The sequence below is a fragment of the Camelus bactrianus genome, chromosome X (genome assembly GCF_048773025.1).
Source record: "Camelus bactrianus isolate YW-2024 breed Bactrian camel chromosome X, ASM4877302v1, whole genome shotgun sequence".
NCBI classification, from domain to species: Eukaryota; Metazoa; Chordata; class Mammalia; order Artiodactyla; family Camelidae; genus Camelus; species Camelus bactrianus.
Genome location: NC_133575.1, coordinates 21,019,354 through 21,045,141, shown reverse-complemented (window position 1 = coordinate 21,045,141; position 25,788 = coordinate 21,019,354). Strand labels below are relative to the sequence as shown.

Sequence of the window (25,788 nt, the reverse complement as noted above, 5' to 3'; positions counted from 1 at the left end):
CAGCTTTGGTAGCGTGGCATTGGTGTGTCTACATTCCTCAGATCCCTTTGTTTTCTTGTCATCTCCTGAGCTTGGTTCATAAGCCTTAGCCTTCTTATTGATTCTGTAAGCTACAGCAATTCTTCCAATAAATTTACATTCGGCCGAAGTTACTTGGAGTCAGCTTCTGTTGCCTTAAAAAAAAAAAAGGAAGATAAAAACTGACTGAAACAGACTCCTAGGTGCTGAATAATGAAGAATTTTCTTGTTATGCAGCAGGAAAACTTTTCAGTAGGGAATTCAATGGGGAAATAGTATTGTGTGCAATATACCTAATGATACCATTGTTTTCAATGCACCCTGGCTTACAATACAATCGTATTCTAAGAATCATCATACTTCATCTTAATTTTGTAGATGATGGTAATAAATTGCCTGGCTTCTTGATCTTTCATCTATCAAGGTCCTTCATTTGGGGCTGCTTAATTTTAAAACTCAGGCTCAAATCAATATCCCCCTCTGGAATAATCTCCTTTGTATTGGAGAGTTTCTTATTGTGTCAGTTGATAATTCTATTGATCAGCTTCAAGTTCACCTTTGATGCTGATTCTGCTCTTATTTCTAATAACTGACTCTTTGGCTCTGTACTTGGCAAAGGCCTTTTCTTCTTACTCTAGTTAATCACTAGATCCTTGTTATTTCCCCATCTCTGAGCAGACATCTTAGTACCGAGTCCCTTTAACTGCCTTGGTACTACCTTAAGCCAAGCCTCCGTCATGTTGAGCATTGCCTTTTAGTAATTCTATTGATTACCAGTCAACAGATTTCCCCAACACCATTTTCCTGCCAGAACATCTGCTGGCTGGCCTCCAGTGGACATTGCTTATTACATGGGCAGGCTGCCTGCTTGCTTATCTTCTCCTTACTGCCTACTAGCAAATTCCCCTAGCACTCAAATAGCGGGTCCAGGTTCTTACTATTAATTGCCAGAATCTTCTCAGACCATGTTTCCTATAGCTTGATAAAGTCTCTGGTTCCTAGGTCTCTTGGTGTATCCACTCAGTTTTCATGGATGATTTGGTAAAATCATAACTTTTGTTTTCATTTTTAGTGTAGTTAAAATCCTTTTTTATTCTTATACTTGGCTTAGTTAGATTAGATTAGATTTCTCATATTAAGTACTCTCTCTCTCTCTCTCTCAGTGTATTTAGACAAACTTTCATCATTATTGAAGCTACCTAGGAAATTTCTGGAAACATTCTCCAAATTTAAATTTATACAAGAAGATATTCTCGGTAGAGTCTTTGTAACATTGTGAATTTACTTCCTCTGTCTGAAAACAGGTGCGTAACAGAGGCTGAATTTCAACAGGAGAAGTAGATTTTCTCAGTGTCCTACCTATTTTCATTTCATTTTCATTATGTTTTAGATTAAGGTTTTTCTTTGATGAGATCAATATAATAGTAGAGTGTTGTTGGTCAAAACATGTAACATTAATATTTGGAGATACATTTTTTCTTCTATTGCCTCACAAAATAAATATATTGGAAGACTATCTTTTTAATGTATGTGTGAACGAAAATACTGCAATGTGAGTGAAAATACTGCAACCATATCAGCAAACAAAGAATGCTGAAACCAAGTCATTAGCGGCTGCCGCCACCCCTCAGTGGGGACAGGCCTGCAGCCGGCCCTCTGCACCCACTCACAATGGTGCTCTCTGAGCAGACTCAGAATAAGAAAGAACAGGATACTGGCCCTAGATAGCTAGATGCTTGTCAAAGGAATGAATTCAATGAGCCCAAATATTTGCTTCCTCCCATACATAGAAAAGCACTAAATTCTTTAACTTGAGATGCCTGGTTTTCTTTAGTTAACGAGTAATCTTTTAATGTTCCAACTACCTGGTCTTTGTTGTAAAGCTCCTATATATCTTAGCTCCTCCCCTAACTCTTCGGAGCAGTCCCTCAGAGCGATCTGAGAGGCTGTCATCCCGGCTCGAGTCCTCCCGCCAAATAAAACATAACTCTTAACTTTTAGGCCGCGCATTTATTTCAGTCAACATATGTAAGTGTAGAAGCAAAGTCTGTATCCACATTTTATGGTTTTCATAATGTAAAACCACTTGGAACTGGGACTCTGCCAAAGTTTATGAATGCATCCATGCTATTTATCTGGATTGGTACTTTAGAATGTTTATCAGGACAAATGTACACTCTGTACTTCCTAATGAAAGATAGGCAGATATGGGAATATATTTTGTATTGATATTAATACAAATTTTAACATTGGGATTGGTATAAATGCCTATTTAAAGTTGTCAGAGGCATTTAATTATATTCCATTTCAAAGGACATTTCATTCTGTTTATTTGAAATTTTATTCATGAGAAAAATATCTAATGTTATGTGTACAGTTATGATTAGCCTCTCTTTACATAAATAATTTACCATGTATCACTTGTGGACAAAAATATAAAAACAAACTATTGCTACATACATTACTACACACATATATATTACTACCAGTCTTCAGGACTATTGATATGATAGCTAATGATTCCCAATGTCCCATTGATTTGGGTTGGCTCTCAGAACAGTAATGACTGAAGGAGCAGATTTCAGTTTACTTCTGGCGAAATTTGTTAAAAAAGAATAGATTGATGATTGCTATTCTTATATTGAAACCAACGCGTTGGGCCAGCATTCTTAAGTATTGAAATAAGGATTGTAAACAGTTCCATCATTTAGGTGTTTAGGGATGTAGTTTGTGGCCAGTTCATTCTGATAGACTTACATTAGGGCAATATTCTTTTGTTTTCTTTTCAACCCTAAATCAGATATTTTTGATTCTGTTATTTTATTCTCAATTAAGTGAATTTACTCACTTGTTTTTTAAACTTACTCAGGCTAAACTGACTTTTTTTTTTTGTCTTTTCCTTCTGTCTTATGCTGTGGTATTGTGATTGATTACACCTACATGGATGGAAATTCAAATTTCTTTTTAAAGATATTGTTGATTTGCCTGTATTCATACTTGTGACATTTTTCTGTGTGTGTTAGGATGTGATAAATTTTGGAATAAGAAATGTGTTAGGTGCCTCAATTTTCACAAGAGAAAGTTGTATATATAATCTGCTTATTTGGAGCGCTGAAATATTTGCAATAAGTAATTGTTTATTTGCATTTTATGTACACATATAACTTTCACTTAATGTCCGTAAGGACTTGAGAAAAGTGCTGTTCACAAAATCCACACTGTAGTGACAGTTTAAGAGATAATTGTTTATTCTGGGTGCTCCAGTTTAGATTCCCAAAGAGCAACATGTTTGGACTATGTTAACTCAGCTCCTTGAAGAAATGCCTTTGTTTTCATGGAGAACTAGGTAAACATCCTCATCTGATAATATTTCTGTATTCCCTGGTACCATTGTCTCTCTTTATTCTAAATAGCTTCTGATCTTTATTTCCATCTTTATTTTACTTGATTAATTCTAATAACCTAACATTTTTTAAACTTTTCCAGATACAACTATAAAATATCTCATCAATACTCTCTTCCACCTAGTTGGAAGATGATCTTATCCTATCTTATCCTGAACCTTTCAGTGTATTAACTGATTCAATGCAGTATGAGCTTAGTAGCTTTTGTGTTTTTTCATTAGCTTCGTTATTTTGCCTATACTTTATTGACCACCTATTTACTCTGTACAAGGTAGAGTAGAAAGTATGGTCTTTTTTCTCATTAAATCCTCACACCTGCATATTTGGAGGCAGATACAGATTTAAAAGTTAACTACCTGGTATTTAAAAGATAATTAAAAGCCAGTGCCCAATTTGTGGTGTGATTTTTAAAAAACAGATTGATTGCTTAATTAATTAATTAATTAATTAATTAATTAATTAAAATGGAGATACTGGGGATTGAACCCAGGACCTTGTGCATGCTAAGCATGTGCTCTACCACTAAGCTATATTTACCACCCCCAAAGATTAGTTTTCTAACATCCTCCGTAAACAGGACTTCCGTTTTTCTGCACTATTATAGTTAACAAAATCAAAGACCTGAACTTACAGTAAAATGGATTAAAAATAAAGTAAGAAGTATGGATGGACTGATGGATGGGTAAAAATGTGATAAAGCAAATACAGCAAAACGTTATTTGTAGAGTCTAGGTAGTACACATATGACTGTTTGTTGTATGATTCTTTCAAATCTGTATGCTTGAAACTTTTCATAACAAAATGCTGGGAAAAATTAATGCTTGCTTGTCATATGCTTATGTGAAGGTTTTCTCATATCATGTTGGTCCTTGCTACTCAGGGAGTGTGTGTTTGTTGTTCCATGATTTGAAGGTATCACCTTGCTGATACATAAGGAAACAGAGTATAGTGACCAAAAACACAGTCTCTGTAGTGACATGTTTTTACCTTTACGTTCTGGCTCCTCCACTTACTAGCATTTCAACTTCTGGATTCCTCATTTGTGTATTAGAAAAAAAATGGTACCCATCCCATATGGTTATAGGTTAGATAAGAAGATAAATGAAAGGCACTTAGAAAAATGACCAGTACATGTTAAGGGCTCAATGAATATTAGCTATTATTATTACTTATCTTATGATGCAGGTATAGGTATTGCTGATTTTTCTCTGCTGTATTTATACTGCATCTCTTCTACTAAGACATTAAGTTGACACCAACAGCATCTTGAAATAAAGAAATATGTTAAAGAATATGAGAACGAGTGTATGTATGTGTATATATATATATGTATGGCTGGGACATTGTTCTTTACGCCAGAAATTGACACATTGTAACTGAGTTGACTTCAATTAAAAAAAAAGAAAAGAAAAGAAATACGTTAAAACTTGTGATCCACTGTCTCCAATTTCAAATGTTAGATATGAGTTGACAGCCATTAGTTAAACTACAGTGAGAGAAGTGAATTGCTAATGACTTTTTAAAAATGAAAACTATTAGTTAGCATATGTTGCCTAATAACCCAATTATATATCTTTTTTGTCCAACACCACTTCTGCTCAAAGGTAGATGAATTACAACATATTTTATACAAATACTATTACAATTGTCTCCTTTGCAAAATGAAATTAAAACACCTTTGTCATTTGTTTGTATAGGGATTCCATCAGGTAAGAAGAATATTTGCTTAATAAATAGGGTTGTGATACCTAAACCATAGCAGAACTAGCCGAAAATTGATTCAGGCAGTGTTTACAAATCAAGTACCATATGAAAGCAAGCAAGTGTCTTCCTTTGCATGTCTCCTCAAACAGTGTGTGATAGCTGTCAATATCTTCAAGTGAGAACATCTCATATTTCTTTCCACTTTTCCCAAATGCAGAACAGAGTGTGATGATCTCCAGTCTAATGCCTGATTGATCACTCATTGAGGCCATATTTTAAAACTCCACCTTGTTTGCAAAAGAATCATGACTATGGAATATCTTGAACTCAGTATAAATTATAACAGGGAGCAAAAAGGTATTTTTAATTTTCTCAAATTAACAGATTTCTGATGAGTAAGTATATTTTTTCAACATTCACAGTCCTTGTAGAAACATTATATACGGCTGAAAAGAAAAGGAAGGGAAAACAGAGTAGGATGGTTTCTCTTTGCCATATAAATTCCCATTGCAACTTCTGAAACCAGCAAACCTACAGTGAGCACTCCATAAATATTTGTTGATCCTGATGATCGATTGCACATTTTGTATGCACTAATGTCAGTGCATGAGCACATTGCTTGTGTTTCTAAAACCAAAGCAAGCAGTAATGTTGACAAATGACCCATTCTCAGGTGCTTCTAAGTACTGGTAGTTCAAAGTCAGGGGCCCTCATCCATTTATCAAGACTGTAACTGAAATTCCGCTGCAATGTATTTGTCCAGCTTGAGCATTTAAACACAAACACCATTTATCTGGAGTTACTTCTTTTCTCTTTATGTAGGTCTCGGGTCAGATTTTCTTTTCAAGTATGTTGGACATCAAAGCTTTGGCTTTCGTATGAAGTATTAAGGTTTCTGTACCCTAAAAACTGAAAATAATAGTGTAGGAAAAAACCCTCCATTTCAGCTTGTGAAGTTAACCTAGTTTATTGCAGCAGTTTAGCTTTCAGTTTTGGGAACCAGAAGAGGCTGTCTTTGAATCTTATGCCACTTATTTCTAGCTTTAGATCCTCAGACACATTAACTGAACCTTGCTAAGTCTTAGTAAAAATCAACTGTAAAATGCTGCTACTAAGAATTCCTATATTGTAGAGTTACTGTGAGAATCAAATGACATAATATACTATGCATTTAACAGAGTAGGTGATATATATTAAGTATTAGCCAAAATACCAATTTCTTGGTGTTCTACTTTAAAAACATCCATATCAGATAACTGTTTTCTAACCGTCGTATTAGTACGTTTCCTATTGTTCCTGATACTTATCCAGTCCTTTTTTCCCCTGATCCTTTGTAACCAGGTCTTTCCTTAGTTTTCTAAGTGTTTATCCATAACCAAGTGGCTTCCTTAGATTTTATGAAAGAAGGGGAACTCAGCATTGCCACTCTTAAAAGCTTTCTAATATGGGAATATTCAGATTAATACGTAACTATAGAGAAAAATAAAAATAACTGACTCTATACCCGTATGTAGCCTCAACAGTTATCAACATTTTGCGAATCTTGTTTCTCTATTTACTGGGAACCAAGACCATCTGTATCAACATGACTTAGGTGCTTTATTTTCTTTCAAGGAAAACTTTGTTCTGGAAAGATAAGACTGTAAATGAATAAATAACTTTACTATTTGCCTCAGGAAATTTCCACAGATCAGTTTATCTGTTCATCTGGGCAAACAGCTCACTTATTAAATAACAATTTTACTTATGAAAGCTTGCTTTAAGGCCCTTGCTAACTCACTGAGTCCACATGTCCTAAATTATTATATTATGAAATTTGCCCAGTTTCTTTCAGTTCCCTGCCTTAAGCCACTTGAGCCTGAGACACTGGTAAAGAGTCTTTCAAACACAGTGCTCTCTCTTACCGAAAATGATTTTGAACAAGCTTAGCATTGCTCTGTTAACAGGTTGTCAGATGATACTTTGTGGAAATCAGTGCCCACCTATATAATGTATGTGTATATATGCGTGTAAGCAAACATTTCTTGAAAAAGTTAAAAGTAAAACAGATATCGTGTCATTTCAGCTGCAATAGTTGGCATCTCTAACTGATCAGGGTGTTTACAATAATACATTCATCATGCCATTATCATACTTAACATAATTAATGATTGTTTATTAAAATCAACTAATACTCAATCCATATTCAGGTTTCCCTGATTATCTCAAAGACGATTTTTAATTTTTTTTCTTTTAAATTAAGATTCAGATAAATTTCATACATTTGGTTACTAAGTCTCTAAAGTCTCTTATTCTATAACGCTGTCCTCACTTTTTTTTATGCCATTGGTTTATTGGATAAATTGTTCTGTTCTGTAAAAAAAACCCCTATATTCTAAATTTGACTTTTCTCATAGTGTGCTTTTTCTTTCTATTCTATGTACCCCCCCATTTCCTGTAGACTTTGTATCTGTAGGCTTTATTATATTCAGGAGCAATATTTTAACAAGATATCTTATAGAGGGTACTGTGTATTTCCCATTGTATCATATCAGAAGACATGTACTGTAGCTTTGTCCAAGACTGATCACTGGGTTCATGTGATATCAGTGTTATCCCTCAATTAGAAATTTCTCCCTCAGAACCTGACCTAAAGGATTGGGCATCTATTGAAGTTTACTGACTACTTCCATTATTTCATTAAATTTTAAAATTGTAATTTTATACTCTATATTTATTAGCTAAAAGTCTCTTATGAATAACTTCCCTCATCAGGTATTTGATTACTCTGACATAGAGTTCGTTTAGAAAATGGAGGATAAATTTGGATTATTTCCTCTATTTATCAATCTACAAAGCAATGAAATTGTGCCCTAGCAGCATCCGATGATGACCAATAAGAGCTTTTTGAGCAACATTATGACCTCGTTTTTTGTTTTTTAATGTTTGATGCATTTGCAACTGAAACAAATTGTTCCTTATAGTCCATTGGGGGCCCACTTTTATTTTAGTTTTTTAAATTTAAGTGTGAAATTCTGAAAGACACAGTCACAATTCCTGACTATACATATCAGTAAATCATCACAGTGATTTTGCTTTTATGACCACCACGCATTCTAAAAAAATTAATGAAGTATTATTAATTCCCCCTTTTGCCCCATCCTAATCTCCTTAATCTCTTCCTTACCGAAGATTATTACTATCATGATTTAACAGTGTAGATTAGTTTTCCTTATTTTTGAACTTAGTATAATGGAAGTACCCAGTATATATCCTTCTATAGATGGGTATTTTTGCTCAACATTATTTTTGTGAGATTCATCCTTGATGATGCAAGAAGCATTAGTTTGTTCATCTTCATTGTGTTCACCCATTTCATGAATATAATCCAATATATTAGTCCATTCATTCACCAATACCATGTTATCGTGAATACTTTAGCTCTGTCATAAGTCTTGGTATATAATAACTTCTCCCAGTTTGTTAAGATTGATTTCAGTTTTCTTTTCCACATAAATCTTAGAATCAGCTGTTAATTTCCACTCAGAAAAAAAGAATACCAAATTAAAATGTACTGGGATTTTTTTGTAAATTTAATGGATCTACAGATCAATTTGAGGAGAATTGTAACATTTCTAATACTGGATATTCCAATACATGACTAATTCTGGTTAACATAAACTCTCACAGTCCGTTCCACACATCCACACATCCTTTCTTGTTAATAACTATTTCAAGTATTTCTGTCTGCTAAAGTAATTTTTTTCCAATTTTTCTTTGTACAAATCACATTATGTCAATTATTTATTTTGGTTTTTAAATATAAAATTATACTCTAATAGTTAACATGATTTTCTGCCTACACATGGTTTTCCTCTTGTCCTTAAAGAATTATCCATGCTTATACTCCAGACCCTTGTGGATTTTTCCATTAAAGTTAATGATGGTGGATATGATACACTTAAAGTTTTAGGAAGACAAAATGTACGATCACCAAATGACTCCATTAAAGTTTATGGTGTGTCTGCCTATTAGATTAGGATCCTGTACTGTATATAGCCAGCTATTTTTAGTGCAATACTACTGGTTTGTTGTTTTTCCTTTTTTTTTTTTTTTTTTTTTTTGGTCTCTAGCTATATCTGTGTGTTTCCAGTGTTTACTTTATTTCACTAAATTAATTGTCTTTAAAATCATGTAGATTCTGACATAGCCGTACGCTTTCCTCGTGTTATTATTCTTTTCTTCTCTCCTTCTGGGCTTGTTTTGCATGGATTAATGCTGAATCTTTCGAACTAATGCTTGAAAGAAGAGAGGAGGAGAAATTTTTTTAAAAGCAGCAATTATTTTGACTTGCCTCAAATGATTCAGTAAATCTGTTTTAGTTATCAGTTAATAGTTTTATCTGTTTTATCCTTCATCACTTTGTTAAAAAGCATTTATGTCTATTTAGCAGATTAAAGTCTAGCTATTCTTTTTCAAACTTCAGCTGTTCAAAAAGAACAAGTTCAGAGAAGACTTTGCTTTTTTCCTCAGGTTATCATGTCTGAGCTCAAATGTTATTTGTCACTTTTGAAATGTTTTCAGCAGCCAAACTGGCATTTCAGTTCTTTGAGAACATCCTGCCTAATTTTCTGATACATCACAGAAATTTTATTTAAAATAAAGTGAACTTTGATCTCTCAAACCCTGTCTCTGCTGAAGATTTCAATAAAGTATTTGATCAAAAGGTCTTGACAGTTTGAAATGAACTGTGAATTATTGTCAGAATCTGCACAATCAGGCTGAAAATTTCCTAAGGAAAAAAAAATCTTTGTAGAGTCATAGTTCCTGCTTATGCACAAGTATCTTAAACCCCTGAAATTTCTCCTTAAAATAATTAAGGTAGGAGAAAGCCATTAGCTCAGGGGCAGGATTTCTCATCCTCAGCACTGCTTACATTTAGGGCCAGATGATTATTTGTCATGGAGTGTTTTTCTGTATGTTGTAGGAAGTTTAGTAGCATCACTGGCCTTTACCCACCAAATTAAATACCACCCACCTCCACTCAATTGAAAGAACCCAAAATGTCTCCAAACCATTGCTAAATGGTCCATGGAGAGCAAAATCACCACGGACTGAGAGCCATGGACTGAGAGCCACAACTCCAGCGTGCAATAGCCGTAACTATTTGTAGAAGAATTTTTTTGTGAATTTGTCTTCCTGTTCCTATTAAATGAGCTGAGGAGTAGCAGCATAATCTCTTTGGAAGAAGAGTTTCTGGAAGAATTAAATGTAAATTCTTTGTCCCTCATCCAACCCCTTTATGTGAGGAATAGTAAAGATAAGTGGTCCTATAAGGATATTCTCATAAGGAAGGGAAACAATCCTGAAAGTTCTAAGTAGAGCATATATCTGGAAAAAATAGCCCACATTAATCCAACCAACATTTCAGACATACCTGATAGTCAGAAAGAATACAAGAAGATGAATGTTACATGCTCAAGTATAAGAAAGCCAGGATTCACTATGCTCAAATGAAAATACAACAGAATTAACTGAAAGAAGAGGTGGATAAAAGTAGGTGAAACAAGATGAAGTTAGAAATAAGAAAAGATCATAGGGCAAATAAAATTGAGTAGTAGTTTACAAATTCATTTTGGAAATAAATAGAATATACAGTATTCTGCCTACTCACATTTATTCAGTAATAAGCCTCAATGCTTTGTATTTGCTGTATTATTTAATTTTCACAACAATCTATGAATTAGACAATATGAACCAAGGCAGTGCTAATGAGCAGTAAAACCAGATTTTCATTGCATGCTCTGTTATACAAGTTGCTTCAGAAGTTCTAAAAGGTTGAGAAAAAGACAAATTACTATATGCAGAGATGGTTATTTTGACAAAGGTGGATAATGTAAATACAAAATACAGAAATAGGTGAAGAGAGAAATGACAAAGGAACAATAATTAATTGATCAGTGTAACAACTGATGAAAAGTTGCCTCTTGAACCAACAGCCACAACAAAAAACTGATGTGAGGGTGAAGATCAAAACAGTTACTGAGCACTAGCAAAATCATTGTAAGGAAGACTGCATCTAGATACTTTGTCAATTGAGATACATTACAGAGTTGAGTGTGAAAGTCTGTAACATCCAGGAAGAGAGAGAGAGAAAAAAAGATTACCTAGAAAGGAATGAAAACAAGACTGCTTTCAGCCTTTTTTTTTTTCCCCTTCACTATGCAGTACCAGGAGAGAGTGAATTCATACTTTTAGACTTCCTAGGGGTAAAAGATGGTAACCTGAGAATCTCATAGCTAAGATAAATTGTTTTTTCATCCATGGAGACAAATAATTTAATCCTGGAAGAGTTAAGAGTTTAGAAAATATACTATTCAGGCATCTTTCTTCAAAATACTACTTGAAGACTTTTTCCAAAATTAATTAATACTAAATTCTACACTAAAATCGTGACAGAACTTGACTTTCCTAAACAGGCAGAATGCCCTGAATGCAGTGTATCTCTGGATGATTTATTGCCAGATGGATTCTGCAGCTCAAAGTTAATGTTTCTCCATGCTTGCTGAAGTTTTCTCCCTACAGTAATTACAGGATTGGTCTAATACTAGAAGGTTTTTTATTTGTTTTATTTTATTTTGTTTAATTTCTCATGTGTCTTTCATCTCACAGTTTAGTAGGAAAATCTTGTCATTTTTGAGGATAACATAAACTAATTACTCTTGTTGTCCTAAACCAGTTATTGGTAATAATGACTAAACGATTTTAGAGACCTTGCTGGATGAAATTGCACCCCAAATGAGTTTTCTCTCTGGCCGCAAAAGCATAGTTGAATGGAAAATTGTAATAGCCTCACTCTCATTAGGGACATAGGATGATTTTCTGCAGCTGTAAATATTATATTGGATGAATTGAGCCATTTTTCATTTTATTTTTGTCCTTACCATTTAAAAATCTTCACTGTGAAATTTATGAGTATTCCCAAGTGAACTCTTTTTAAAAGTTCGATATATTCTGAATGATGTAAACTATATAAAAATATGCAAGAATAAGAATAATAAAGAAATGCACTAAAATGATGAGTCATTACATCTGGATGGTGGGATTTTGTGTGAGATTTCTCATCATCATTATAATTTCCCATATAATTAGAAATAACTCTTAAAATAAAAATAATAATTGTATATCTAATGATTACAAATGGTATAAGTGTAACAAAGCAGAAATGTCTTGTCAAGATAGTAAAATTAGTGATACGTTTTTCTTTCATCTGATTTTCTGTATTTTCTAATCACATCTCAAGGGTCAACTTCCATCTTGTCCATACCAAGTAAAGCAAATGATCCCTTTCTCCATCATTCGTGGAAAAAGTTTAAAATTGTCTCTCAGACAGTGTGCTTTTGTCTTCCCTGCACTGTTTTTATTCCCTCATTTACCCCAATAAATCCTTACTATAAGATACTTTTCCTTCCCTATAAAAGTCAGTAAAATACTAACTGCAAGGAACACCATGGTTGTCTTTATTGGTCTTTCCACATCTCTAAGACACAAATGTATCCTACCTCCTCCTGTTGATTTGGGTCAGTTATCTCCATCACTGTGATGATTCTTCCTAGCCTACCAGAAGTGACTCGCATCAGCCATAGCTGAGTGTTAAATGGGTTTCTTAGGAAAGGTATTCCAAAACAAGGAGGAGGGTGGGGGAAAGTAGATTTCTCTTTTCATAAAAAACCTCTTCCACTCCCCTCCTCCTCCACCATCTTGGTGGTCAACAATAAAACTAAAACTGTATTGTTTGATAAAGAGTCAATGCAAAATAATAATAATAATAATAATAATAATAATAATAATAATAATAATAATAATAATAATAATAATAGTAATAATATCCTTGGGGAAATTTAAATTTTCAGTGTCTGGAAAGTAATATATAGGAGCCACTAACATCCATTCACTTCTTGCTTCCACCTGACTCTGGTTCTCCTTTAAAGGTTATTGGAGAGAATAGTAAACTTGAGATAATGCAAAACTCTAGCCTAGATTTGTCATCATATTAACATTTTATAAGGTTTAGTGTAGTCTAGTCTTGCTTTTTCCTTTGATTAGGCTAGTATGATTAGGCTAGTTTATGCATTTTGCTTGGGAATTATTTTTTAATTCCACTGTTTTGTATGTTGTAAAGAGATTTCTATTTTTACACATGTTAAATCTATAAATACCTTCCTTCTGATTTCTTAAATGCATTTTTGTTTGTTTTCTAGCATTTTAAAATGAAGTCTTATTAATCTGTTTTGTAGTTTCTGTATTATTAATGGATGGGCTCAGTAGTTTAACCTTCTTCTCTATGTAGAACAACATCCTCCTAGATACTAATATGTATGTCCTTTTTCCCACTATTTTTAGGACATTCTTCAATGGAAGTTCTTGACATTTTCTTTAACTTACTTATTTAGGATCCTGTACCTTAGGTTTGTTTCTTCTTTACATGCTTGTTGCGTTTTTGATACTATTGTGACCACAAAGTTTTATCTGCTTCATGTTTACATTTTGGAATTCATTGCAGTTGTCTTTGGACATACGATATGTCGTTTGTTCTGTATCTCTTTGATACTTGATGTTAAAAAAAAAAGAAACAGGCTCAAAATAGAGTCATTTGTGCTAAGCCCCACATCAGCAAACCGCAACTTAATTTACACTAATTGCATTTTTCAGCCTCTCCTAGGGGTGGAATTTATAACCAATTAGTCTGAAATTTCCTGATCAAAATTAGTGAGGTAATCTGCATGATGCCAACCCCTCCTGCCCCGACCTTCCCTCAAATGTTGGTAACCTTGCCTGAAATAATTCTTTCTTTTGTTTTTTACTTCCTTGTCTCACCCTCTTTCTACCTATAAAAACCTGCCACTTTGTACAGTTCTTTGGGGTGCTTTTCTACCTGCTAGATGGGATGCTGCCTGATTCATGAATTTTTGAATAAAGAAAATTAGGTCTTTCAGATTTATTCACTTGAACTTTGTTATGTAAAACTGAAAGTAATTTCTTCTAATTTTGTAGGGTGTTGATTTTAAATGTAAATCTTTTGCTTAATTTTGTTTTTACTATTACTTAAATCTTTACATTCTTGGTTTTATTATTATGATCTATGAAGAATTGAGATTTTGGTATAAAAATCACAAGAAATTAATATTCTGTCAATTTCTTCTTGTGTTTATAAGTACTTTATTTTATAAATATATTATTAAATGTATATGGTACCCTTTATCATCATAAAATAAGTTCATTGCCCCACTTAATAAATTCTACCTTGAAATTGTTGTCGGTGTTAATAGTGTGAGTATATCTTTTTGTTTCATTGGCATGATTCAGCTGTAGAAATTACTTCCTTGACATCTAGCAGTTAGGATTGTAGAAGAGAGAATTAGAGTCAATGCAACCTTTTTTCTATCCCTTTCTTGGTTAACATGATACTCTCTGTGTGATTATAGTATTCACTTCTTAATACTGGACATGTATAACTTCATAATATAGGTTTTGGTGTAGTTAGTGATTATTACATAATCTTTCTAAGTGTTGAGATTTTCAATTGTGCATATGTGTGGTTTTCTTCATTTTAAGAAAGTTTTTCCATTGTATCTGTGTAATTAAAAGAAAAAATTTTCATTTGCCTTAGACTTTTTTTTAAGCACACTGATTTTCTTATTATCCTTTCCCTAACAGTATTCACATGTTTGTCTTTCTCTTGAATTCCATGCAGTTTTCTCTAGTATACCTTAAATATCACTGATTTTTCAGGTTTTAATAGAAGATTTGGTACTACTGATTTATTATTTTAATTTAGTTTTAAGTTTTGCAGTTATTATCTTTATTGTTAAATTGATTGTCATAACTTACCAGTTGCTCTTGAAGGGAAGCAGAATTTGCCACCCCAAAATATACCTCTTTGGCATCAGGATTATTTTGAGCTTGTTATTTTTTAAAACATCAGACACCTGTGAAAGTCTGAAAAGCAAGTAGAAGTTACCCTTTTATAAGAGACATTTCCATATATAAGGGAAATCTCCATTTGTAAGGGTGTCCTTTCTCTCTGTACCAGAAAGAGAAGGATGATTAAATTTCCAGAAACTCTTATCAATGGAAAAGGCAAGGACTGAAATCTGCATAACAACCTTACCATTGTTACTTGTTTCTGGGCTTTTCCTGATAGACAGCCATTAACAGCCCCCTCCCCCAACATCTTTGATGGAGATGGTACTTGAGGTGATGGCTTGAGGTGATGGCTTAAGGTGATGGCTTAGGCCATTTTGGGGAGTTAATCAGTTTTCCTGGGTATTTTCCACTTATATAGGAGCTATTAAACTTCTGTTTGTTTTTCTCCTATTAACCTGTTTTTTATTGTAGGGAGATCTCACAGAAAATTATTTTTCTGCCCTGTATTTTCATAACTCATCACTATCTATTTTGTGGAGTCCAGTGTCAGGGAGGAAGAAATTTTCCTCTACCCTTCTAGGTTCTTCTGGCTGGTCTAAGAATTAAATTGACATGAAACAGATTTAGAGGAGAAAATCAAACAAAATTTAACAACATGTATATATGGGAGAGACCCAGTAAAACTGAGTGACTCGCCATAAGGCTGAGGCCCTTACTTTAAATATTATCCTCAGCTACAAACAAAAGGCTGTTGAGGATGGCAATAGTCAGTTATGGGAGTAAGGAAGAGCACAATAAACAAGGGTGATTGTGATACAGATTTAAGTCATTGCCTTCTCCATTGATAAGAGTTTGAGATATTCAGTCACCCTCTTCTTCCAGGTACAGAGAGACTCCCTTAAAAATGGTGATTTCCCTTACAAACATAAATGTTTTTACAAAAGAGCAATTCCTACTTGATTTTCAGAGATCTTCCCCTGTCTGCTATTTCTTCAAAAATAACCAGCTTAAAATAAGTAATGTACCAACGAGACATTTTAGGGTGGCAAATTCTGCTCCTGTACGTACACCAGAAACATAAAAATGAAAATCTTCTCCATTTTTCTTTTTTTCCATTGTGATTTTTTTGGGGTGGTGGGATGTGGGGAGCAATCATTTTATGTTTACTTCACTCAACTAGATTCCACACAAATGTAGAGGGCATTTGCTTCCTTTTCTAGGTAATGCAAATAATTTTTAAGATCAAATGTTTAAATTTGAGTTCAGAAATTGGAAGCTGATAATTAATTTTCCATGTTGAACCACTAAGTTATTCAAGGTCAGTGAGAAGATTCACTATCTGGTAGCTTCCTACTGGAGTCTTTTTCTTCCTATGTTTTCTGTCTGAATGTTAACTGAAAAAAATTGCACAACATGAAAGTTGTGAGTTAAATTTTATTTGGGGGCAAAATGAGGACTATAGTTCAGGAGACAGCATTTCAGATAGCTCTGAGAAACTGCTCCAAAGAGATTGGGGGGAAGGTCAGTATTTTATATGATTTTAGTGAAGAGGGGGTACATGTAGTCAGGCATATATTTAGGCAGAGGCTTTCTGCTAGTCACAAGGAGCAAATGTCACCATGAATGAATTTGGTGCTTTTCTAGATATGAGGAGATGCAAGAATTTGGGCTCATAAAATCTTCTGAAAATATCTATCTATCTAAAGGCCTGTTCTGTCAGTTTTTCCTAGAACCTAGGATGCCTCATTCCTGATCTCCACCCTGACCTCCTTTCAGGGTGTGATGAAGGTTGGTGGCTGCAGCAGCTCATGATTTCAACCTGGTAGAGGCAGATGGCAAGTGCCAATTTTTACTTGGCACAGATTATATTATGAAAAATTTTAAACCTAAAGCAAAGTTTGGAAAATTTTACAGTGAACTTCTGTATTCCCAACACTCAGATTCTAGTATTAATATTTTACTATACTTTGAAAATCATGTATTTGTCTATCCATTCATCTGTCTATACAATTAATCTATCTTAATTTTTATGTATTTGAAGTTGATTTTTAGATATCAGATACAGTGTTTGTCTGAATACATCAGCAAGTGTATCATTAACTAAAGTGAAATTTGTTTGCCGTGTGTTAAAAAACAAAATTCAACTGCATAAATGTAAAGATCAAACTGGCTTTGTTCAACAATTCATGAATCAGGCAGCATCCCATCCAGCAAATAGAAAGGAGCTCTAAGGAGTTGTGTAAAATCAAAGGTTTTTATAGAAAGAAGAGTGACAGGGACAAGGAAAAAGCAGATTACCTCATCTTTCTTTGGAGGATCAGAGGGGTTGTGGACTTAAAAGAACTTCACAATGTGAAAGCTATGAGTTGAGTTTATTCAGCATCTTACTGAGAACTATAGTCTGGGAGACAACCTGTCAGATAGCTCTGAGAAACTGTTCCAAAGAGGTAAAGGGGGAAAATCAGTATGTATGTGATTTTGACCAAGGTGATACATGCAACCAGGCACACATCTTGGTAGAAAGTTGCTGCTAGTCACAAGGAACAGATATCTTAGTTAATGGTTTTCATTCTTTTCTAAGTATGGGAAGATACAATAATCCAGGTTTATAAAAAATTTCTCCTGAAACTATCTAGCCATCTGAAGGCCTGTTCTACCAGTTTTCCCAGAGTACACAGTGCCTCATTCCTGGTTTGTGCCCTGAATTCCTTTCAGGGTGTGTTAAAGGTCAGTGACTGCAGTGACTAATGACTCAGTCCTTGTAGAGCTGGATGGAGAGCAACATTCTTTAGTTGGCAGGGTCTTAGGGGGATTACCTCAGTAGTACAACCAGAAAATTCCAGACTGAATGGTTAAGATTACATTCCTGAGGAAGGTTGAAACTGCAGTGAGGTTAGGTATTAAATCTTGGTTTCCTGACGTGGGGCTTAGCACAAGTGACTCCTTTTTGGGACCAGTTACATTTTTTTAAAACAAGTTTTCTCCTTTAATGTGAAATTTGTTTTAATCTTAATATACATTTGGTGAATTTTGACAAGTGCATACACCTGTGCAACTTAATCTTCTACTGAGACATAAAATATTACAAAACCACAGTAAATTACCTCATGCCCCTTCCTAGAAAATCCTGGCCTTCACCCTCCCAGAGATATTTTTTGATATTTTTCTCTGTACATTAGTTTTACCTGTTCTACAATTTCATGTAAATAGAATAATGGAGTATATATTATACCACTTATGAATACAGGACAGAATGTAATGGGGGGAAAATATGCACTGTTTTGTGGCCTCTTTCACCCAGATAATAATTCTGAGATCCATCCGTACTGTTGGGTATTTCATTAAATTGTTACTTTTTAGGGCTAAGTAGTATTCTGTTACCTGAATATACCACTGTTTGTCCATTCTCCAATTGATAGACACCTGAGATGTTTATGATTTTGGCTATTAGGCAAACAGTTTTTATATCTTATTGTGAACATAGTGTTTAAATACTTGGGGGAAGAAAACGAACTGTGCCATATGATAGATGATGTATGATTACTTTTACAACAGGTTGCCAGAACTTTTTCTGAAATGATTGTAACACTTCACACCCCCACCAACCATGTATGTAAGTTATGGTTGCTCACACCTCCATTTATATTGGGTTTCATGTTTTAACTTTAACCATTCTCCTGGATATGTAATAGAATCTCATTGTGTTAGTGGACAGATCTTTTTCAAAGAAAAGTCATGCCTGATTTATAGATACAAAGTAGTTTTGTTCCCAGACTTCAGAAGCTGGTACTGATCAGCCTTGTGTTTTTATCCACTATGTAATTTTACTGTTGATGTGTGATTGGGAGAGTGGCCCTACAAGCCAAACCCCCTCAGGCCCTCCAATATTGAAGATGCCCAGCAGGATCCTTTAGAACAAATTCTGTTAGATTTTCTCAACAGAGTTTTCTGTCAGCTCCCAATACCCTCCTTCAGCTGGGACCAAATTGCATTAGATTTGACGAATATGCTCCCAACATGATGACTGGAGCTTTTTCCTGTTTTAGTCTCTATTTTTCATTATTGTCACCAATTTAGGGGCAGAAGGGAGAATTGTACACAGCATTTACTTCATCGTTTTCCCATCTTCTCTTAGGGCAATATTTAAAAGGAAAAAAAATCAATAGTTTATATATATAGCTTTTAAATTATGAAGCAGCATTGCAAAAAAGACCTGTTAATTCCTAAATCCAGTTTTCTCATCATATTCTAGTAGTGAGAATGGACCTATCCATTTTTCATCACTATATTAATGAGTTTTGGATGATTTTGTTTTATTTTAATCTCTAATTGAAATTTCACTCCAAGCAGGGTTTCTTAATGAAAATTATAATATGAAGATTTTCCATGTAGTTGGTAGATTGGTTTCAAGGCTTTTTAATTTTTTTTTTTTTGAAACAGGAATAATCTGTTTCTAAGCTGTGACATAACAAAAGCTCCTACCAATTCTAATATCCTGAAAATACAATTGAAGTAACTTGCCAGCCTGGGAAAGAAACCCAAATAAATGTGCATTATGATATTAACTTTCCATTTTTTGAGGCATGCATTAGAGTTTATGTCTAAAAGTTAATGTTCTGTTACTGAAAATTCTGATATCTAGGCAGTTTTCTAATTCAAAAGCTCAACTGGCTGTCGGTGCTTTTACCCAAAAAACACTATCCAGAATCCAGCAAACTTTTTCCTTCCTTCCTCCCTTTTCTCCCTCCCTCCCTTTCTCTCTGTCTCTCATATATTCTTTCTTCTTTTCTTTCTATTTACCTCTCTTTGTTGTTGTTGTTTTTTTTTTTTTTTTTTTCTGGCTCACTTCCACATGTAGGCCCTGGAAGAACTCTAATGGTGTTCAAAGATAATATCTTGATTTAAAAAAATAATCTGGCAGTGGATGGGCTATTTTCAGGCCTAATGACCCTACATATCACTTCTATGAACATGTTCAAACATGCTGGTCCTTGTAAACCTTGTGGTAGAGCAGCTGTTTAATCCATTCAAACTGTGGAAATAAGCGAATACCAAGCAAAGGAGAAAACTCAAAGATGACTTAAGTCACAGCTTGCTACAGCAAGGGAGTCAGCCACTGTCCTTTGAGTTTTGGCAAAGACTCAAAAGCAAGCAGAGGAGTAGGGAAGCTTGATAGTGGAAAAAAAAGGAAGGTTTCAGCTATGCCCTCCCTGAATGGACAGAGACAACTGTCTGAAGTCCTGCAAGTCCGACTAATAGATAACAGGCTGGTCTCCTGGGCTGGTTACAATAGATGATGAGTTGCTTTCTTGGGCTGGTTGCTGCAGGTTGTGGGTCAGAATTCAATTTTTATGTATGGCCTGGCCATTGTCTATTTGTATATTCAGTCTCTCCAAACTGAAGGTTGAAAACGTTGTTTAATGATACAGAGTTTCAGTTTTACAAGATGAAAAGAGTTCTGAAGATGGATGGTGGTGGTGGTTGTACAACAATATGAATGTACTTAATACCACTGAACTGTACATTTAAAAATGGTTAAGATGGTAAGTTTTCTGTTATGTGAATTTTATCATAATCAAAACAATTGGGGAAAAAAAGAGAAACTTTTGCATAGGAACACAGTATGAATGAAACATTCCTGTCATCATGCAAACAATATGTAACTTTGAACAGACACTGCAAACAGCCCTCATCTCAAAGATTCCAGTGCTTCTGTGTAGTATAAGAACTTAGATGATGGGGAACAGCTATGAACAAAGACTTCCAGCCAGAGAGTGATCTCTTTGGGCCTATTACCTTGCATTCACAATCAGATTGGATCACTGCCCATTCCGAAGACTTTGAACAGTTTATCAGTAATCTCTGTGAAGAAATGTAATGTTTATAAACACTCCATTGACACTCTAGGGAACACCAGAATTATCAGAGAAGAATACGTTCAAGAGCTCAGGGCTACCGTGAAGCATTTTTCTGTGGCTTGACAGTAAAACTTGTAGAACAGTTTCCTGTTCCTTTAGATTCAGTGACAGCACACAAAACCTACAAATTCATACAGGGCTGTCTTTAAGCTCCTAAAAACAAAGAAATATACACATGTCCTCTGTATCATGGGAATAACTGTTACCAAACTCAGGTTCAGCTGCTCGCCATTCAATAGTCAGTAATCGAGGGGCAAATGTTTGTAGGAAGGAAAGTTGCTTTACTCAGAAAGCTGGCAATCTGGGGAGAGAATGGACTCATGTCCCCAGACCAACTCCAAAGAGTCTGCTCAGCCATAATAGCTTTTAAAGGGGAAAGGGAGAAACAATCTCAGTTAATTATAAGGTAGGAGGTCAGATTCTTCGTCATTTTTCCATTGTGTGCAGACTTGCTGACTTCTGATTGTCCTTTGGATGCTATCTTGCTTGTGTGGTCCACTTGCAATTGGATGCTATCCTGCCCATGTTGTCCACCTGCAAATTTGCTGAGGGGGAAGCTGGCGGTGGAGAGTCAGTCATTCCCTAACTACTTAATCCTTCATTCTTACTCCCTTTAATCCAGGGAAGGAATCAACAGGTTAGGCAAGGCATTGTGTACATTCAGTAGGGCAGAAGTCAGGAGTTAGGTTAAGTGTTACCTAGTGATCTCATTTTTATAATTAAGGTTTAAAGGGAACAGAAATAGACAAACAGGAAAGGGGTAAAAGAGCTTCTTACATAAAAATGATTTGTCTTTACCCAAAAGACTCTTGGAATTTTGTCTTTGGACAAGGCTCTTTGGCAGATGGCACAGGAATATTCAGCTCTACCAGATACGGCAGTGATTTTTATCTCTTACACTGTGAATGAAAGTTGAATAAATTCAAGAAAGTATCTTCAAGTAGCTATTCAGTCTTTAATAGCTATTGTATTTGTGAAATCTTTAGTATTTTGCTACTTCAGTAAGTGTTTAATCCATGAAATTGGACACAAATTTGGACTGACACTGGCTGCAGGCCTAATGCAAGGCCCTAGCCACTTGGGAGAACCAGACCATGGGCTTCTAGACCTTTGCGCCATCTATAGTTAGTTACAGTGTGCTATTCCTGTTAATATTGTAGAATGATTCAAAGAACAGGTGAGCTAGATTGATGATGAATCTACCTGGAGTAACTCTAAAACATAACTTTGATAAAACTTGTGAAAGCCTTTGGGAAATGGAATGAATGTATAACGTCTTCTGCTCTCCAAAATAAGAACCTTCAAATAGGCATAATTAAAATGAAATGCTTGCACATTAAAAAATAATAATAATCTCAAAACTGCTGCAATAAGGGTTTGTATATAAAATTTAAACTTATCAGGTCCTTTTATTTGATAGTCTCTTTTTACTTTCTAATATACCATCACTGGAAAAACTGTCTGGTGTACACACTTTAAATGGTGCTATGCAAGTCTTCAAAGAATGTCTAAGTTTAAGAGTCTGCACACTAAGAATATAAATAATTAATTGTATACTTTCACTTGTTGATTAGTGCTGGGTTAGGATATGAGGATTTTTTTCTATAGAAAACAAATACCAAGGACCAGTGTACCCATACATTTCAGGGTGTGAAGCACTAGCAAGAAGAGAGAAGTTCACTGGACACTTTATAGCCACCTCCTGAAAGAATGGACCTAGCTAAAGAAGCAGAGTTACTCCCACTGAAAATGGAGAATCCTTGATAAATTTGAGATTAGGACCTTTGAGAGATGGCCTATGTGAAGATGAACTCCATCTCTAGGGAAGAATAGACTGGGATCACAGCTCAGTACCCACATGCTTGAAAGCATGATAAACTGCAGCAGGGCTTTGGACAAGTTGAGGGTGATAAAGAAGATGCAGTTGGCCTTGCATATCTGCAAGTTCTACATCCACATATTCAACCAAAATCAGACATACTGGGGAAGAAATTCCAGAAAGTTTCAAAAAGCAAAACTAATTTGCCATGCACTGGCAGCTACTTACATAGTATTTACAACTATTTACACAGCATTTACATTGTATTAGGTATTGTAAGTAATCTAGAGATGATGTAAAGTATACAGGAAGCTGTGCATAAGTTATATGCAAATATCATGCCATTTTATATAAAGTACTTGAGCATTAGAAGATTTTGGTATCCTGTCTTGAAATCAATCCCCCATGGATACTGAGGGATGACAGATACATGAGACCATAAGGAAGACAAAAGTTGAGACATTCGGAAGTGATCTGACATGTATAGGAAGATACAAGGAAGTAAATTGTACCAATTTCTGCAGATGCAGATCAGTCTAACCAGAAAAGTGACATGACATTCAAATTCAACCACTAGTCTTGGACACCTTCAATTACAATGGATGAACATAATGGATATTTTCAATCCTCACCCTGAGTTCAGAGAGAAAATCCTCTGAAAACTGGGAAACTGGAATTTTATTCCACTTTAAGAGAGTACCCCTGCGGCTGAGTCAGAAGAAGGAAGTGCAGTTGTGGAGTTACCCCATCACTGTCATCCTCCCCATAGTTCTCAAATAGTCATGCACAGAATTACATATAATTATATAGTTCTCTATAACTGTGCTAATGGCGACAAACTAATTTGGATTTTTAAAGACTCACAGGATCCAAAATGACAGGATTTACAAATGTAACATTTATTGCAGGGAAAGGGTACAATAAGTCAAAGCTTTAGTGAGGATATGCATCACAGCCACAGGCTACCTCACAGCAAGGAATTGGAGAGGTTGGAAGCAGGCTCCAATTGTCCTACCTTATGGGTCCTGCTTTATCACTTGGATCAGGAATCAACAACATTAACTTGGAGCCAGTGATCTTAAGTTGGAGTCTTGGCCAGAGCTTCTTACACCTTTCTGGTCATATTTTTGCCACCTGTCCAACCCCCGTGGCAGAGCCCTTGCGCAAACCATCAATATTGCTGCTGTTATCAGGTGTAAACTGATATCAATCGGGGCAAACCATCAATTTCGCTTTCTAAACAGTGTTGGCAAGCTGGCACAAAACCTGCTGAAACTTGCCTTGGACCCATGATTACAAAACAGTACTATTAATCATTATATTTCATTGACCCCAGGTCAGTATCATGAAGATAGATCTCATATTTCAGCAAAATATCTCAGACCAATTCCAGACTTGCTGGAATTAACCCTTAGAGCACAATAACCAAGAACGCTCTTCTTGTTTCTAATTCATCATTTAATTCCCCCTTTTGTCCATTAATACCAAGCTTCAGTCCTCCATCTCAGTTGTCTTTCAGGAAGCCTCCTGTGCCTCCACCAGCTCATTTTATAATTGTGGTGCTGTGATTTATAATACGAAATATATATTTGGTCTTTGACCCTATACAGAGCCCCTAAAACCTTTGGAATTTCCTGTGATAAGATTGATTTAAATGTCTTTGGTTATGTTAATAGGGCGACTTTTGTAAAGCCTTTAAGATAACCTAAGGGTGGAGGCTGGTTGCTAGGGGAACGAGTCAGGGTTATAACTTTCAGTCACGTCATCCTCCAGAAGGGGAGGGGTCAGAGGTTGAATCAGTCGCCAGTGGCCAATGACTTAATCAGCCGTGCCTGTGTAATGAAGCCTCCATTAAAATCCATGGTTCGGAGAGCTTATGGATTGGTGAACACATGGAGATTCAGGGAGAGTGGTGGACTTGGAGAGAGCATAGAATTTCCACGCCCCCTCCTCATGTCTTTCTCTATGCATGTCTTGCATCTGGTTGTTTCTGAGTTAAATCCTTTTGTACTAAACCAGTGATCTAGTAAGTTAAATGTTTCTCTAAATTTTGTGAGCCACTCTCGCAAATTAGTCGAACCTGAGGGGGGAGTCTTGGGAACCTCTGTCTATAGCCAGTCGGTCAAAAGCACAGGTGACAACCTGGAACCTGAGTTTCTAAGTGGCAGCTGAAGTGGGGAGTAATGGCAGAGAGGGATCTTGTAGGCCTGAACTCTTACCTTGTGGAATCTGATGCTATCTCCAGTTAGATAATGTCAGAATTGAAATTAGATTGTAGGACACCCAGCTGGTATCTGGAGAATGACCTGGTGCTATGTGGGAAAACCCCCCTCCACACATTGGAAATTAAGTCTTAGAACCATTTTAATAATATCATCGTATTATTTTTTCATTTGCTTTTTTTCCAAGTACCTTTTCCTCAATAGTCCCTGAGCTCAGTAAAATGTTTTTCAATATTATTTTACATATAAGCAAATGTGTTAGATAATTTCCTAGTCGCTCTCTTGAATTATTACTACTTTTTATTAGGTTTCTGTTTTTTCTTACTTAGTTTACTTATATTGTTTCCTGAAAAAGAGAGCATGAGAGAAAAGTGGTATGAGTAATTGTATGTCTAAAATATCTTAGGTTTCTTTATTCTTGATGGATGGTTTGGCTGAATAACTGTGCCTCAGACTTTTTGTTTCATTTTCTTCTAACTTCCTTTGTTGCTATTGAGAAATTCATTGCTGTCCTATTGGGAATCTTCCCTTTTTTTTCACTCAAAAGCATTTTGAATATTTTCTATAAGCCATATTCACATTTCTTATCCAATTGTTATTACCTCCAAGACAATATTAATTAATAGTACTGACCATGAAAACCTTTTTTCTTCTGCATAATCCTAGTAGAATGCTTTTTGGTGTCCCCATTATTCATATTAATCATAAAATCACCTTTGTCCTCACACAAATGCTTTCCTGTTTCACTATTGATGGATGCTATGTAATTGGCAATCCTCTTTAATGTGGTTAATTTC

General features: G+C 35.1%; 1 pseudogene; it reads left to right on the top strand.

Annotated features, from left to right (window-relative positions):
• The first annotated feature begins 20,678 nt into the window (after window positions 1–20,678).
• LOC123616664 (archaemetzincin-2-like) lies at window positions 20,679–22,175 on the top strand (annotated as a pseudogene).
• The last annotated feature ends 3,613 nt before the right edge of the window (window positions 22,176–25,788 follow it).